At 48.0% G+C, this 18308-nt stretch overlaps 1 long non-coding RNA gene across 3 annotated transcripts in view; it reads right to left on the bottom strand.

Moving 5' to 3' along the window:
• LOC123594166 overlaps positions 1–18180 on the bottom strand; it is a 24598-nt gene extending 6418 nt beyond the window's left edge. For 2 of the 3 annotated variants that reach the window (XR_006710713.1, XR_006710704.1), the window contains exons 1-2: positions 18070–18180; positions 4345–5170 (exon numbers count right to left, since the gene is read on the bottom strand). This is a non-coding gene — a long non-coding RNA (uncharacterized LOC123594166). Of the gene's footprint in view, positions 1–2420; positions 2646–4344; positions 5171–18069 lie in introns of those variants that run through there. The other variant, XR_006710698.1, reaches the window with a different exon arrangement.
• Positions 18181–18308: the final 128 nt, after the last annotated feature.

The following is an 18308-nucleotide window of genomic DNA, read 5'->3' as shown; positions in this document are numbered from 1 at the left end:
TCCCATAATCGTTGTGTTTCATTTGGTTACTTATATCATAATAAAGTTCTCTTACTCTGGACTCGTGATTTTACTTTTTATCTTCTAACTGATCCTTACCCTGTACTTCTCAGCTGCTGGCATGGCAATGTATATTTTTTCATTTACATTGCTCATTTGCTTTTGACTACTTTGAAGTACTAATTTTTCATGCTTCAATCCACTCAAAATTTATTTCTTGAGACGCTTCTGTGAACAGTGGTCCTATCAGACTGATAAGCGACCTTCTCAACTGGTAATCACTCAGCACTCCCTCTCAGTTTGGTTGTAACCCTTGCTGTATTGTCTCACATTGTAGAGGGGTGAGTGAGAGTCTATGGGAAGACTCACTTTCTCTCCAAATGAATTTCCTGTCAGGTTACCTCATCTCTTGGACTTGCCCTTCCAGCCACCTTTGCCCGATGAAACTCTTTACTGCTGAATTTTCTCAAATTTTCCACCCAAGCCTCCTCCTCCCCTACCCACCTGAACCAAAGAGAAGGGGAAGTTATAGACTGAAAAGACCTCAATTCCCAAACTTCAGAACTCAAGGCCTAGTATTTGTCTTGTTTCTGCCTTCAGATTATGACACCTCAGAAACCAATGCTGACTACCGGACGACCTCCATTTTACCTGTGGAATTGTCCTTTTAAGATTTATTTTATGGTCTAAATCGACTTGGCTTCCATAACAATACCCCAATGAATCTGATCTCACTGGTTAAATGGAACATCTTTCTTTAAAAAGCAATTTTCAAGAAGTAGTTTAAAACATCTGATATTGTTACTTTATAAAGCGCCTCTTCTCCAACAACAGAGCAAATAACAAGTACATCTCCTCAGTCTGCACCTTCCTTTATGGTACTTTGAGAATCCCTCAACTTGCTCTTTCTGTCAATTAATCTCTTGCTTAAATTTCTCTTGAATAAAAATTTTGCTGACCTTGTTCCATTAACCTCGCCTTCATAATACCATTCACCATCTCTGTTACTTTCCTCTGGATACATTTAATTTCTTGGAAGGAATTTTCATGACAGAAATGGGGCAGAAGAGAAAGACTGGCCAAGTTTAGAGATTTAGTGAGATTCAGGAGATGGTGATGGTGCTCAGTACTTGAAGGTCACTCATTTGAAACATGCATTCATATCTCAAGATATAAAACTCTAAAAGAAAATCTTTAAATTCTGCTCGTAAACATGGATTCAGTCGCTTGTGCTGAATTAACTGATGGGGAGAAAGTCTCTAAAATAAGGAATAAGGACTTGATTGGAAGTTGCATTTCATTCTGGTAATAGTTTCTGTATGATCCGTCAATATTTTTTTTTAATTCAGACAAGGTTCATAATCTTTTTTTTTAATGTCCACCATAATCTTTTTTAATGTCTGCATAAAGTAGATAAATTTCCTGGGATATTTATGACAAAAGCTCTTCTTGTTTGAAGGTTTCTAGAGGAGAGACTTAAAGACAAGGTGTCTTTCTTGTATCAGTTTTTCATCTATTCTGAAATTGGTTTCATTACATCTGAGGAACTGTTCTCCACACTGCTAGCTTGCTGAGTTCAGGAATGTTTGTACCAGCAGCCAATTGTTCACCTTGAACTTTATCTTTCAGCTTGTCAAACAAACAACAACCAAAAACCTAACTAACAGTATTTAAGCACCACTGCAAATCTCCAAGGAAGCATAGATTGGAGGAGTCTGTCAATGCAACTAGAACCTCAAGTCTCCCCCCTCCCGACTCAAGACCCCTTAAGAAGGAGTGTGGGACTCTCCACGGTGACCCATGAGAGCCTCTTCCCACATTTCAGAAGAGCAGGGCTTCTGGACATCCCACCTCAATGGCTGTGGAAGGCCAATATCACCTGGGACTCTGGTTCCCAGCAGATAACACTGAGAAATTGTTTCAGTGTGTGTGTTGAGGGGGGCGAGGAGGGGGGACAAGAGTGCTTATCCATTACAGGGCAGAGCTCCAACAGATTTATTCTTTTTGACCCAGATGCAACTGAAGAATACTGTGAATCGTCTTGCTGTGACTCTAGGGCAACAAAGGTTCCTGGAATTGTTACTGCCAGCACTGTTTAGTTTCCACTCCTCTCCCAAAGGTGTCCTTGCATTGTAGCTTTCGAGCAATGAGTGAATGCCTCTAGTCAAAGCAAAATGCATAGTGCCAGGTGAATCCCACCCTGAGGGGAGGTTTTAGTGACATGCCACAGGACTGTGTTCTCGCTGTGCCCTGTTCAGCAGTCTCCTCTAGGACCTGCATGAACACACTATGTGTAGCACTGTGAAATGTACTGACCGCACACAGCTGAGGGAAAGAGTGGATCCACTGGATGTCAATGACAGCATTTAAAATCATTTTAACCAAATAGATTAAGGATGCCAAAAATCAATAACGTGAAATTTAGCAAGAAGGAAAGCTCTGGATGTAGGTTCAAAGCATCAATTTATAAGAAAAGAATGAGGAATAAATACATGGCTTGAATGTGGGAGGTAATATGCCAGCAGTTAAAGCCCTGGTGGGCCAGTCCCATGTAGTCCAGACATTGCCTAGAAGAGAGGCTTCACGACAAGACATCTTGAAATGAAGTCATATGAAGGACAGCTGAGAAAACTAGAAATGTTTATCTGGGAGAAAAGAAGATAAGAGTCATGCATTTTGGGGGCACTTATGTTTTGTTCTTCTTCTCCTTTAAAAAGCATTTTTTATTTTTATCTCAGCTATACGCACTTGCTTAAAGAGTGAAATCGTTCTGCAAATTTGAGAAACTCGACGCCTTTCCCCATTTCCGGCCCCAGGGGTCTCCACATTCCCTCCTTTTTAGATGATTATTTTGGTGTCTATTCGAGGTCTCTAAATAACATGCCTACCTTGCTTCTTGGTTTCTCGGGCTGGGGTGTTATCTCTTGACTCTCTACTTTCATTTGCTTGGACGTCTGAGTACTTAGCATTCTTTACCCAACATCTCAGTCTCCTCTCAAGACCTTCAGCTTTCGTTTCATTGGCTTCATTTTCTGAGTCACTCCGGCTGCCCGAAGCCTGGTCCACAGCTGTCATCTTGGGCCCTCTTTTTACTGTCCTCCTGGGGGGTGGGCGATGGCATTGAATCTTCTTCTTCCTATCTCCTGTTTGCTGTATCCTGTTGCTTCCACTTTTCAGTTTTCTCCCTCATTTTATAGAGAAAATCCTGGGGCGCCTGGGTGGCTCAGTCAGTTGAGCGACTGACTTCGGCTCAGGTCATGATCTCACGGTTTGTGAGTTCGAGCCCTGCATTGGGCTCTGTGCTGACAGCTCAGAGCCTGGAGCCTGCTTCTGATTCTGTGTCTCCCTCGCTCTCTGCCCCTCCCCCACCCATGCTCTGTCTCTGTCTCAGAAATAAACACTAAAAAAAAATTAAAAAAAAAAAAGAAAATCCTTCCATATTATTCTGAGAAGCATACGTATATGGGAAGTACATTCTGAAACTTTGCATCTTTGAAAATGACTTTGTTCTACTCCTACATTGCAGTAATAGTTTGTCTCCGTATAGACTTCAACACTGGAGACAATGTTCTAACAGATTTTGTTTTTAAGATTGTATTTTTAAGTAATCTCCACATCCAACATGCGGCTGGAACTTACAATCCTGAGATCAAGAGTCCCTTGCTCTACTGACTGGCCCAGCCAGGTGTCCCTCCTTTAGACTTTTGAATGGATTTTCCATTACCTTCTGGCTTTCAGTACTGCTGTGGTAAAGTCCAAATCCACCGTAAGTACTAATCCTATGCATAACGAACTGACTTTTTCCTCCTCTGGACACCACTAGAATCTTCTCTTTGCTCTTAATGGTTTGGGAAGTGTTTTCAAACTATTTGTTTGATTATTTCCTCTACTTTCTTTTCTCTTTTTTTTTCTGGGCCCAATATTTGGATATTATACTTCTGGATTGGTCTTATGGTTTTATTATCTTTCCTCTTTTGTTTCACATTTTTTGTCTTTTTGTCCCATGTTTTGGGAGAATATTATCTTCTAACCACTCTATCGAGGTAAAAAATATTGATCACAGTTTTAAATTCCAAGAACTTTTTATTCCTTCAGTTTTCCTCTATAATGATTCCTTCTTATTTCATGAATTTCATCTTGTTTCTCCAAAGATAATAATGACATCTGATTGCTATTTCCTGCCTAAAAGGAGAAAATATGGCATCAGTGATCTAGGGGGAAGTGTTGCCAATTCGGGGGCCCGTGGGGGAGTGGGTTCCGCCTTGCGAAATGGTTTTTTGGCTCTCTGCTTTTCCCACAGCTGACCTAAGGATTTAGTTTTGGGGGGTTTCCTAAGTAACTTACCATGTGTTTTTCTGTTTTCCAAATTCCACGTTTTGCTGCTACTGTTTCTATTCATCCGATCCTTCATTCTATGCCTTCAGAGGGGAAAAAAAAAAAAAAATCCTCTCCCTGTTGTTCAGATGAGTTTCGTTTAGGTGGGAATAAAAGTAGAGGCATGTGTTCAAATTATCCTGTTTCCTGGAAGTACGGAGAGTCCATTGGGAGTCATGTAGGGCTTGCTTTTGGATATTTAGAAATAATCCATGGGGTGCCCGGGTGTCTCAGTCAGTTAAGCGTCTGACTTCGGCTCAGGTCATAATCTTACAGTTCATGAGCAAAAATGAACATTAAAAAATTTTTTTAAAAGAAATAATCCACATTTTCAGGGGCTGCCTTGAGACAGAAGCTCCCTGTTCCCAGAAGGGCCAAGCCGATGTGGAATGCCTACTTCTCAGGGATGTGGCAGAGAGGTTTCTAGTTCCACTGGCGTGGTCACAAATTAGGTAAGATGTCTCTCTGAGACCTCACTCAGAATCCTTCAAATCTGTCATTTAAACCTCTGATTGCATTACAGTTATTCCAGGCTTGGAGTAATGTTCAAATGTCCAAATCTGAGCAAATGTGCTAGTGTTTTTGTCTCATTTTCCATACAGCTTACAGTATACTTTTGTGGAGGGATGGCCTTGGTGAAGAAAGGAGAGTTTGCTACTTCTGGTTCTGTTCTCCAAAGGTTACAGGTGATGAGACATATGTCTCTAGTCACCGTCAGGTTCTCCTCAGTATTTTCCCAAACATAAATCAATCATTTCAGTTGAATGATATACCTGACAGAGGCTGGTAGGGAAAGCTGAAGGTTAAGGAACATGAAGTTATAGTGTGAACCACTGCTAATTGAACAGCGTGTCAAGAAAATAAAGCACGACTGAAATTCTATTTGGTCAATGGGCAAATAAGAGGTCGTTAATCAAAATTCCCTTTATATTCAACTCTCGAGCAAAACAGTTGTCATGTGCAGCTGATGAGTACACATGCTCACGAGTGGTTACCCGAGCACACTCCTTCAACCATCGCTTCAACAATGAAGATGTTAATGTCTTATAGTTATTTTTAAGCATTTTCTAATGGATTAACTAATTTTAAACTAAAAATAAAATCCCTTGAATTAAAGATCTGATGAAGATCCAGCAACCAACCATCCATCCATCCATCCATCCACCCATCCATCACCCATCCAACCATTTAATATCTACTAAGGACTCAGAAATAAGAGCTCTATTCCTACCGTTTAGGAGTTCCCAGTGTAGTGAGACAGACAGATTGTGGACAGAACTTTCTGTCTCAGAACTATAATCCCAACCACTGAAGTATGTATGGTCGGCTTTGGGATGCATGGTATGGGGAGGAAAGGCTTCCTGAGGATAAGAGGCCTAGTGAAGGCCGAGGGAGTCAGCTACACAGACTCATGGGACCATGAGAAAAGAGGATACTTGTTAAAAGCCCACCTGCTTTAGAATATGGGGGCCGTTTCGGGGGGTGGGGTGGGGGTGAAAACACCAGGAAGAGATGAATCTGAACAAATAAGCAGGGCCCCAATCCTGACGTGTTTTGTGGGCCATACTGAAGAGCTCGGACTGTATCTGAAGGCTAAGGGAAGTCATTGAAGGCTTTTCTGCAGAATAGAGACATCACCAACTTGTCTCCTCTGCTTCCCCATGGTCTGAGTCACCGTCATCACTAGAACATAGTGAACTATGAACTAGAACATCACTTCAACGTAGAAGTCAGAGCATGTCTCCCACTGCTTAAAACCCCACAACAGCTCAATCCTGCTATGAGGCCCCATGTGACTTCCCTCCATTCCAACCTGATGCCTCCCAATCTCACTCTACACCCATTCAAACCACACCAGCACACTTGCTGTGCTACTTTAGGGCACTCCTCTGGGTGTCCTGTCTTCAAGGAACATTCTTCCTCGCCAATATCATTGCTGCTAACTCCCTCACCTCCTTTGAGCAAATACCAACCTTCCAATGAGGACTATCCTGGCGACCCTACTTTAACCCCTACCCACACACACACTCTACCCTATCGATACCCTGTGCCCTGCTCTGTTTTTACTCTTTCCACAGCACTCATCACCTTCAAAGATATCATATAATTTATTATGTTTACTGTTTTTCTTCTCCCACTAGATTCTGACTAAATAAAGACCTCTTTGTTGGGTTCATCGTTGTGTCCCAGGCAACTAGGATAAAAGACTGGCACATAGCAGATACTCAATAAATGCTCGTTGGATGTGCGGAAGAATAGATTTGATGTTTTACCAAAACAAAAAACAAACAAAAAACCAAAAAAAAAAACCCAAACCCCACAAACAAACAAACAAATACCCAAGAAAAATTCGGAAAATGATCTGCAGGGATTTGATATTGGAAGCTGGGGAGGAATTTGTTGCTGTGATGGTAATGATAGGTAGGAGGCGGGAAGTGACTGAGGGGAGAGAAAGGAGGGCACAGGTTAGAATTACTAAAGAGAGAGAATTGGTCACTAAGGTGACCAATTATTTGGATGTGGGGCTGAGTGGCTGGGATGTCTGGCCTGGAGAGGGCATCTGGAGATAGTGGCCCCATTCCTGGAGGCAGCGGGAAGAGAAAAGAGACGCTAACTTTTGGTGAGCCAAGTTTCAGACATGCCATCCTTCAGTTCCCTGTGGGGCAGGTGAGTGGATACATACTCTCTCTACATATTACGGTGTACTTACGGGTTTTACGTTTTCTCTCCTCTGTGCTCAGCCCCAATGCAAACACATACAATTTACCCTCAATTTTTAACAAAATCAAAATAACCGATTGTAATAACTTACTGCTCACCCTGTAGCCAGTGGCCCTCCCCATGGGCTTACCTGAGGCTTTAAAGACAACCTCGGTATAAGGCACAATCAAGTATCTTTCCCATTTCCCCAGTGTCCATTTTCACCCTGACATCCAGAGACTAAGTCTCGATTTCCCTACACCCTCAGACGCCCTCTAACTTTCCTGGAAATGATCATGCCCTTAACTAGTTTCTTTGAGACAGGAGCAAAGTCACTGTAATCCAATCCTCAGGGAAACCATTAGATTGGGGGTTTTTTGTTTGTTTGTTGTTGTTGTTGTTGTTTTTAATGGCTGGCAAGGCTCTGGCTTCCCTCCAGTTCCTCAAAGCAGTAACCTCGTCTCACGATAAAACTGTATCCACTTGCTAGAAACTCAACAACTTTGTTCTTCCCTTTCTTCATAGCTCCCAGATGGCCACCAGCTGCTCTGGGCTATTTCTTGCATTCGAATCCCTTTATCCGTCCTCCTGGTTTTCTTTGTGATCTTCGTGTCTTGCCCCTCCTCCTTCGAACAGCCACCATACTCTTATAACCCTCTTTGGAAGCACCAAGAGAATTTGAGGGCTTTTTGGAACATTACCTCTTTTTTTTTCTTTTGTATTGTAAGAAAAACCAGCCGCGGCGGGGCAGGGAACTGTCTCCTAAAGGAGATCAACAACCTCCTGCATGAAAGGAGTCAGAGCAGACTTTATGTTCCTGACAAGGCTATAGGGAGACACATGAACCCGGCATATCCCAGAAACCACACCTCGGTCTTCCAGCTGTGCTCGGTCGGCACCCTTCATGGGCATGACGAGATGTCTGTTCCCCTCCCTGGCTTTCTCACCATCCGGCCAGGGCGATGGAGAAACGTACCACGTGATCTCGTTTGATCGCTGTTCTGTTCCAACCCCCCCCCCCCACCCACCGCGACCAGAGACTACTGCACCATATTCCCAGTTGTTTGCAATATAGACCTTTGATTTACACGGCTCTAGCTAGAAGACCGTCTGAAATAACAAACTGAAGAAGTGAAGCTAAGGTGTCTGTGTGTCTGTCTGCTGGGGTGGCGTGGCCTGTGCCGGGAGAGGGTGGACCTCTGTGCATGCCTGGCCTGTGTCCAGCTCCGTGCAGGCACAAGGACCTGTGCAGGGCGACTGTGCGTGTGTGTGTCCGTACAAGATCTGCGTGTGTGCACAGGATCCTTGTGTGTGACTGCACAGGGGATCGATGTGGGGTAACGACTGTGTGCCGTCCCTCTGGATCTGCAGATGGTGTTTGGGGGTGACCGGGCTGTGCCTGTGCGGGTGTCAGAGGGTAACGCGTGCTGTTTTGCAGGGCGATCTGCGAGTGTCTGTGCCGGGAGATTGGGGGGTGAAATTAGATGCATTTGGGCGAGTGTCGTCAAAGGAAACGTGTGGAAGATAGATGGAGGGGTGTCTGCAAAAGTTTGGAGGGTATGTTTTGGATGTTCGTGGAGGACGTTGGGGGTGTTAGTAAAAGCGTCGATGTGGTGGCAGTGGGGTGGGGGGGGGGTTGTGGGGCGTGACCGCAGAGCATCTATGCGGCGTCTATGGGGGTGACTGTGGGTATGGAGGGTATTCCACTCGGGAGCATGTAGGGGCCTTTGTGGGTGAGCTTGCAAAGAGTCTACACCTGCTTTCGGGGATATTTGTGGGGGGGTTGCGGGCAAGTTTCTGGGGGGGGGGGGTGGCTGGCTGTGGGGGTGCCCGCAGACCTGTGCGCCTTTCTCCGTGAGTAGGTGTGTCTGTGGAGATGCAGTACACGAAGGAAAACGGCCTCAAAAACTTCCCACAGAAGCACAAACCATTGCCTGGCCTTAGTGCCTCGTGGTCCCCAGAGTGTGACTGTGACAGGCCCAGGTTCCCGCAGCAGGCTGCTCTGTCCTTGGGGTCCCCCGGTCACCAGCGGTGATTTGCTCACGACTCTGCTGCACGCTGCCGGTCACCGAGGCCGCAAGCCGACTCGGGGGCCACCTCCCCTGCAGGGAGCAGGTGCGAGTTCCTGCTCTGTCCCGTGGGGTGGACACAGCCGTGCGGTCCTCACGCCGTTCCCCGGGGCACCCACCAACGCACCTGGGGCTGCCTCCGCCGGGGCAAGCACAACCTGTCATCTGGGGTACCGCCCGGAGAGACAGAAGAAGGGACACGTCCGGCACCCGTCCCTCCAGCCAGCTCCCAAACATGTCAAGGAGCACGGGCCGCTGGATTTCAATCCGCTTTTCTCCAAAAGGGAATCACGGGTTCCGCCTAAAATGAGATGTCCTACAGAGATGGTGCTTTTCGCTTTATCCAGCCAGCTGCCAATTTAACCGGTGCCACAACCGTTCGGAGGAATCCCGCGTCTCCTCGTCAAGAGGCCGCGGTTGGCAAAGGGGTATTTAGGTTTCGCGTGTGTAGGGTTGGTGTTCGGCCTCAGCAATCAAGTCCTTTCGGCATCTGCACGATGCGGCTTGTATCCGCTCCCCGGTTGACAGATGGGGAAAGCAGAGCGGAAGGCGGCCACACTCCTGCTTGAGCTCCTGAAGGGCCCGGATCCAGAGACGCCCCGTTAGCCTGGGACTCACTGGGCCCTCCTTCAGGGAGCCTGCCAAGGCGCTCCTGGGGTCACTCCAGCTATGGTGGCCAACGTTCTGGGAGGGAACCCAGAGGGCCCAAGCAAGAGCAAACGCCCGCAAGGAGGCAGGTGGACGGACGTATTTACCTAGAGGTCCTGAGCAGGACTCCTGGGCTTATCACGAGGGGCGTTAAATGCTCTTTAAGTAAAGCTGTCAGGTGCCACACGGGGTGGTTCTGGCCGGCTCTATCTTTTGTCTGAAGAAAGGTACTTCCCTAACTTCAAAGCCAAAAGCTGGTGGTGTTCATTCCTGATGTGCCCTTCCTAGTCACTTTATTTTTTTAATGTTTATGTATGTATTTATTTATGTTGAGAGAGAGAGAGAGAGAGAGAGCAGCAGAGAGAGAGGGAGAGAGAAAGAATCCCAGACAGGCTCCGCACTGTCAGCAAAGAGTCCAATGCGGGGCTGGAACTCCCAAAACTGTGAGATCGTGACCTGAGCCAAAATCAAGAGTCAGACCCTGGACCGACTGAGCCACCCTGGTGCCCCCCCGCCCTCCCGTTCACTTTAGATAAAACTTCTCCGGTTTCCAAGAAGCACCACAGGTGGCCAGCTGACACACGAGGGCTTTGTCTGCCCCTTGGCAGGTGCTGAGACACCACCTGAGCCCCGTCCCCAGGACACCCTCCTGTGTTGCCTCTCGGTCAGATGAGCCTGGTGAATGATCTTCCTTGTCCTCCTTCTGGATACACATGAATCACCTCATTCAGGTCTCAAAGCCCCTCTGGGAGGGAAGTGGGGCGGGGGGGTAGGTATTGCCATCTTCAGGTTACGAGTGAGGACATGGGAGCCGAGGTAAGCATCTGGTGACAGCCACACTGCAGGGAGCACACGGGCAGAGCTGCGGGCCGGCATCACCATGACCTCAGTCTCCTTCCCCAGCTACCGCCTCTAGGTGACAGGTGCTGTCCTCCCTAACAGCATCCATTCTACTGAAAGATGAGGCATCGCTGTAAAGCCTCCCCACCAGGGGGTGAGTGAGAAAGCCCCAGGGGCGGTGCAGACCATGAATATTACAGGAGGGCTGTGTGTGGCGATCAGGCAGACTGTGGAAGACACAGGGTTGGACCCAAACACTGAAGGTGGGAGAGGAATTTGACAAGCCAGGACAGAGTGGAGGGCACATTCCAAATGTGCAGTTTGTAAGCCAAGATGCAGAAGAAGGCAGGGTTCTGAAGACAGCCCACCCTAGTGCCTGTGGGGACACGGATTCAGCAGGCCGGGCAGAGAGGAATGGAAAGAAGGGGCAGATGGGAGAGGGGAGAGGAAGAGGGAATTCCCCGGGAGGGACGGGGATGCCATGCCACCAGATCATATGTCACGGATCGTATGTCACGGGAGACCTAGGATGTGTTGGGTTTGGGTGCTTTTTTTTTCAATATCGGTGGTAAAGACTGGCTCGTCGTTCGCTGTAGGCACTTCCCTCCTGATGACTTGTTCACCTGTCCCAGCTGCCGCTGCAATTAAGCTGGCTATGTGACCGACTACTGACTTCTGGAATACGGGCAGAAATGACCCATAGCACTTCCAGGCGCGGTCCCCAAATCCTCCTGCCTGACCGTCCACCCAACTACCTTCCTTAATTTGCCGCTTGGACGCAGAGGTCTGGACATTGTATGTTTCGTTGACATGTTCAGACTGACTTTGTCTGTGATGAGTTTTGGTTTCCCTGCTCTCTGCCCCGAACCAGGCAGAACGGCAGGATATGCCCTCAGAAAACATTTCTCGAGTGAAGGAACAAACGTCCCAACTTTGGAGGTCCATAGTGGTATTGTAGCCACTCCAGGGGAGGGTTGGAATGGGAAAATGAGTCTGTCAGGGGGCGGGAGAGGAGAAGAAAAAGCTAGTTCAACCCCTAAGCTGTCTTGAGAACATTATTATTTTACCCCATGGCAATCGTTACGTAAAGAGGCTACGTCCTTGCTTAAAAATGTATTACTCCCTTCTTTTGAAATTAGATTTAAAACGTCAATATTTACCTTCATCGTTCACCTACGGAAGCCAAAGACAGAATGTTCACACATCCCTGCAACACGGTTTTAAACAGAAAAGAAAAATAAATCCCCTTCAGAACAGCCAACACATTCCATGTATTTCCCAGCCTCTAATAGCTTGTGCACTCTTGGCAGAAACAACAAGCAATGTTTTTTGCAGTTAAAAGGGAGCAGATAGTTTTCCAGGCCTTTCTGTTTCTCGCAGAGCAGATGGGCCTTTCTGTTTAGCAGGTGGAGCTGCCACCACCTTGAAATGGGACATGAGCTCGGTCAGACCGCACTGTCCACATGCCCGGACCTAGGTCACAGGGGGAGCTCCCTGTGGTGTGTGACTGCAAGCAGGGGACCCCGATCACTCCAGGACGTGTCTCACAGTGACCCGTACTTGGAACTGCAGTTGATACAGCGGAAATCACCGGCACAATAGCAGGCGGGGACAGTAGCAAAAGGTGCCCTCTGGGGTGTGCGCTAAATGCTGCTAGTTTGTCGATGGGAGCTTGCTACGGTATTTTCCAGGACAGTGGGACTCAGGAAATCTCCGATAAGTAGCCAGTGCCGCACTACCTGCTTCGCACGCGTTCTCTCATTCCATCCTCACGATAATCCCGCAGGGTAGGCACTTTGATTATTTCATTATCTAGACTGAGGCAGAAAGAGGTCGAATGGCATACTTAGGGGACCGGAGGTCCTAGGTAGCATAGGCACTGGACTCGCTACATTTTGTGCGGTCTCCGAGCTCAGGAGACTCAGCAGTGGAACCAGCTACGGTCTTCATCGGGTTCGCAGTATGTGGAGTGCGCGGTAGGTAATGTCATTTTTTGCTCAGCCCGGCTCCAGATCTCTAGAATTAATCTCTGGTCAACCACTGTGCTGTTCTTTTAGCCTTTCTGTGACATCCACCCAAAATTCTGTGACGTGTGTCTTATGTAATATTTTCCCAGTGCAAAATCTATTAATGAGAATTACATCCGCGTCCTTGGGTTCTGTCACTTTCCATGCAATTACAGTACCGTTTAGAACCTCATCTTATTTCAAGAAGCCACCGTATGCTGTTCCCCTCTCTCCACATGTCGCCAGTTAATATGTCATTTTCTGTCTCCGCACCCCCCCCTTAGAGCCCTGCAATCTGTCTCCCTGTTCCTCCGCTCACAGTTTTCTCACCACTGTTTCCGTTTCTAATAAATTAAATGGAATTTTCCCCGTCTCTCATCTTCCTCGATCTCCCTGGATGTTCAGCTGCTAATCAGCTCTTTCCTCTTGGACATTCCCCCTCCCTCGCCTCCTGCGGGTACCTTGTCCCTCTCAGCAGCTTCTCTGCACCTGCTGGGACCCCAAGCTCGCACCTTCACAACTACACTGTGCTGAATACTCCTGTGTTTGTTTCTTTTTGTCCCCGCAAAGATCATTTATTATACTGTTTCGTTGGTCTTCCAATGGGCCTAGCTGAGGGCTGAGCAGATGATATTTAATTTAATTAACACTCCCTTATTCTGGCTTCTGGCTTCCAGACTTAATGATACCGTGACCCCAATTAAGTTAAGCAGTTGATGAAGCCAGTGGTCATATCAGGATTATTTGCCTGATAAATAACAGATCATAATCAGTACCAGGCCAAAGTGACCAGTGACATCCTACAATAAACTGCTTCACCTAAAAAAAGGTGAAAAAAGGGGTATTTTTTTTTTTTTCCATTTCCTTTAGGAAAAAGAAAAAGGAAACCAAGGTAAAAACCCTGAGAGCTCATGGCTGGTCTGCAATCATTTTGCTTCTGAGTCTTATCAAATCATCTCGGAGGCTTTGTTGACATTATCTGCTAACGACTGTAATCCATCTTTCCAAATGGAGAGAGGCAACCGGGCTGCCATACGGCACCCTCAGTCCAGAGATCTGAGGTCTGAGGTCAGCCCCCGACTGTCGCTTAGAGCACCCACTACCCGGCCAGCTGCCCGCACAGGGCCTCTGGACCCGTTTCTAAAGGGTAATATTTACAGTGTTGGAGAGCTGGGCGCTGCGGAGCTTAATGGGATTCTTAATAAAGGCAGCTTTCATTAAGAGAGGGAGCATAGACAAGGTGCCCTTGCTTTTGAGGAAAGGACGACCCAGCACAAGACGGATGCTCCTTCTCAGTTTGGAAATCATGTGGGTCAAGTGCCTTGTCATGCATTAACAGCCTTTTTAAGTTCCTGGCAGATTGAGAGGAACGGCTTAGATAAATGAAGGCAGAGGAATCACGCGATCTGTCTTGGTAGCATAAACGCTGAGACACAGCAGCTGCATTTAAACAGAGCAATTTGCTAAATGAGTGGTTGGCTACTTTCCAGATGGCCAATGTGACACAGGGCTTGGATGAATCCTTTATTCAATCATGCATCTGTCTAGACTGAAGCAGGAAAGGCCAGGTTATCGCCCCTGCACCAGCCGTCCGCAGCCGCAGCCCCGGCAGCTCAGAACCCCCACAGAAACCCCGCTCGGCCTGGCTGGGGAGGCAGCTTGGCCGGAGACCAGCTGGGGAGGACAGGGCAGCCCGGCGTGCCAAAGCCTCAGGAAAAGCCAGCTTCTCGGCTGAAGGATGGCCCGCTCGGAACCTCACCTCGCCCGCCTGCCTACCGGGGATACGCAGCCAGGTGACCCTAATAGGACGAAGCGACAAAGCCTAGGAAGCAGAAATATTGGTCGCGTTCTGTGTGCGTTTCCTTTATGTGCACTTGAAAGTCCTTTCACACGCGGTTCATCTGGATTCTTCTGGTTCAGTTGTAAAATTCCCAAGGCCGCCGAAAGAATGTTCTTAGCTTGGCCCCATGACCCCACTCTGCTTCCCTTTCTCTCTGCCTCTGACACTTAATTCAACCCTGACTCAAGCATTTCTTTAGAGATGATATCAGGGATATTGGCTGGGGAGGCCAAGGGGTAGACCAGATGACCACTCAGTCCTGGGGCCTCTGGGTCTATGACATGCGTTGACCGACTGATGTAAAGCAGGTAGGGTAAAATGGGGCCACTTGATGGGCAGTTTGCCCAACTTTAATAGGCAAGCATCGAACTTCATTGGGCTGTAATGGGGACCTACAGGAAGGCAGCTCCACTAACCTATTTCTCTCTGGTAAGTTATACCACAAGCCTATTTAATTTTTATTATTGCATTGAAAGTTTCCACAGTGAGGGTTTCATTTCCCTGTGTTCTTTAGCAAGCTATTCGAGTTTCCTGGCTAGAATGTTCTGACCAGTTAGTCAACAAGCCTCCCCACCCCGCCTCCCCTCCGCCCCAAGCCGCTGGGCCTCCACCCTCGACAGCAGCTTCCTCTTGCTTCTGACTCAGGAGGAAAAGTTTAACCTGGTGAATCACCAGCAGCGCTTTCTGTGACATTCTGAGGAAAACTACAGTTTGCCGAGGAAGCACTCCGAAACGCTCCACTTCCTGCTGTTTCTGAGCTACACGGGGTGGAAAAATTTGAGTCGTGCCCTGTGCCCATCCACCAAAGCTTTCTCACCAACATTTTTCTCTCTTGGAAGTTTCCGATCGTCAGGGCCGTGTTGACCCTGCAGTCGGCCTGAAATAAATGAGTCAAGTGAACAAGGCTGTCCTACGGGAGGGTCTAGCGTTATCCCTCTGCCCGTCTCACCCAGATGCTACTTCTTTTGTAACCATTTGAGCCCGGTTTCCTCATCTGTACCACAAAGTACAGCAAATGCTTTGTGGGACAATTTTTTTTTTCCATTCTCCAACCAACATCACTCTAGATGCGTAAGTGAGAAGCTAATCCATACACAAGGATGCACTTGGGCATGGTTGGCCTAGACTATACCAATGGAGGTCTTTATGGCAAGAGTCCAGGCTATGGAAAGGGAGTTATTTTAGTATCTCGAATATTCCAGTAGTAGGTATGCCAAAAGTTCAGAGCAATGAAGTCACTGAACTCAGAGATAATTACAAGGCTGTTCAAGTCCTTGCAATGAGGAAACAGCTCAGAAAGGGTATAAAAGTAGATTATTAATTTTAAGAAACAGGTTTCTTAATTTGCTGCATGCAAATAACATTGATGAATGTTATCAAATGATCCTTAAGCCATAAGCCTGGCCTAGATGCAACAATCGAAAGAAGTCCAAGGACAATCAAGAGAGACTTGGTAATATGACGTTAGCGAACCAAGCTCCCCTTGCCTTTGTCAGCAGATTGCAAAGGTGGCTTCCCTTATGCTGAGTGTGACTGGGTCCTCAACGCTAGGTCCTCAGTAGGTGACCTCCAGAGGATGGTTGGGTGAAACGGCAGGCCCGTGCTTCTGCTTTAAAATAACCGCCCTTCTCTCTCAGGTACAACTGATGGCTTTGCTGGATGACAGCACGAACTCTTTAATGCTACATTCACTGTAAGCCTTTTTTTGTAGCCTAAAGAAAATTTGATTTTTTTTTTTTAAATAAACATCAAACGAGGACTCAAACATTTTTTGAAAACGTCGTGGCTTTTTAACATTCAAATATAGCTCCACGAAGAGTCCTCCACGACTGACATTTTATCTTATTAAAGTGCTGTTAATTAAGACCCTGAGCCACCAGCAGCAACAGCGACGAAATCAACAGACTCCGGCAAACTCTTCCTGCCATAAAATGCAACTCTGATTTGCAGAGAAGCTCAAAGGACCGCAGCGAATTGGCTCATTCGCATCTAGTCCACTAGGGGGCAGTGAATGATCAAGTTTCCCGCGGGCGGGCTGCGCCGCGGGTTGGTTGCTATATATACACCTGAAGTGTGGCAGGCCTTTTACACAAAGTGAGCAGCGCCGCGGCAGTGACAGGTGTAGGGAAGCAGCCAGCTATTGCTACCAGCACAGTCTGTCAGAAGGATGAAGTGAAATGAATCATTTGCATTTTTGCCAATGAACCTGCATTCTAATGAACAGGCAGTGTCGCCCGGGTCGGCCCCGGCTTCGCCTTCCTGGCTTCTGCTGGACCGTCGCCACAGGCGCCGGGCTGGACCGCACCCAGGACTGCAGCAAGGAGACAGGCAGAGCCACGGAGCCCGATTTACCAGGCGCCTGGGGCTCGGGACCACAGGGGCACGACTGACCCCGCGACCGGGGGTGGGGGTGGGGGTGGGGTGCTTCCCTCTTGCAGTCCGTCCCGGTGTCCGCGTCCCTTTGAGGAATGTCAGGCCCGGGAGAGGCCATGCAGCATAAATCCAGGCACACCATTCACCTCCTAGTCCGTGTGAATGGCGCCCCCTACAGGTGAGCAGCGCGCAGATCATTCCCCGCTCCCGCCACGTGGGGGCCTGTGGGCTGGAGGTCTCCGCACCAGGGCCCGTCTGCTCTCTCACCCGCTCCTCGTTTTTGAAAAAACAAAAAACAAAAAACAGCATTAAAAGGCGTTAGGGGAAAGTCGAGAGTAAGGCAACTCCTGGGCACAATGAGAAATTGGGAGCTCTTGGATTTCGGTGTCCGCGATGGTCCCGTCTGCCTGCTTCCTCTCTCCGGCTTGCTCGGTTCCGTTCAGGACCTAAAGCCCTGGTGGCGGTCCCCTGGCCCTTGCTAACACTTCTTCAGAAAGATCCTGGGATACTGGACCCTTCGACCTAGCTGTGTTTACAGCACTCTGTCTCCTCTCCCACGGGAATCTGCGTTTAAGCCTTATCTCTGATTGTCAAACAAAACACACAGAAGGGCATCCTCCCTCCCGGCCCCTGATTAGCAAGAGCCCCCGGTGCCCAACGGGAGGCAAACCAGATGTGCCACTGTCCCCCTGCGCTCCGACGGCGATGCTTTCAGAGCGACTACTCCATTCCAGTGCTGTTTCTTCACACCATTACCTGGAACATCCCTTCTGTTTTACACGAGAGTCAGTAAAGCATAGCGGTTAAATGCACAGGCTTGGTTCACACTGCGTGGGTTCAAATCCCAGTCTGTCACCTCCCGGGAGCAGGTACGCTTGAAAGCTGCACCACCGCTTTGTGCCTCAGTTGCTCCATTCTCACGAACGGCAACCGTAGCGTGACCCTGCGGTCTGAACTGATCGAATCTGGTGCAAAGCCCTGAGGACAACCCCAGGCAAGTAAGTGAGCACTTCATATATGTTACCTCTTAGTATTTTATTTATTCGACATACGGCTGGGTCTCCTCGTCTGTTTTCCTCTTCACTTTGTCTCAGCTTCGAGACAGAGATGCTCCCACCCTCCTTTCCCCCACCCCTCGCTTCTCCCCGAGAGAAAGGCAGACGGTTTTTCTGGCCTCTGATTAAGTGTCTCCTGCCCTCCTTCCACCCTCCACACCTACCTGATCGTCGCCGTAGAGAACCGGGCACTTGTCAGAGTCCTCGTAACTGAAGCAGAGAATGTAAAGAGAAAACATCTTCAGACACCAAGAACAACAAGCTCGGGATGGGGGGGGGGGGGGGGGGGGGGGGGGGGAGGGTAGAATCTGACAAATGTCCATTATGTCATGCCCGTGTTCTATTTGTAGAACCGTCTTGGGAATAGGCACTTGGTGACTTTGCCTAGATCAGAAGTGATTTC

This window comes from Leopardus geoffroyi, chromosome A1 (genome assembly GCF_018350155.1).
Source record: "Leopardus geoffroyi isolate Oge1 chromosome A1, O.geoffroyi_Oge1_pat1.0, whole genome shotgun sequence".
NCBI lineage: Eukaryota > Metazoa > Chordata > Mammalia > Carnivora > Felidae > Leopardus > Leopardus geoffroyi.
The sequence above is the reverse complement of the archived record's forward strand: the minus strand, read 5'-3'. Positions and strand labels throughout refer to the sequence as shown.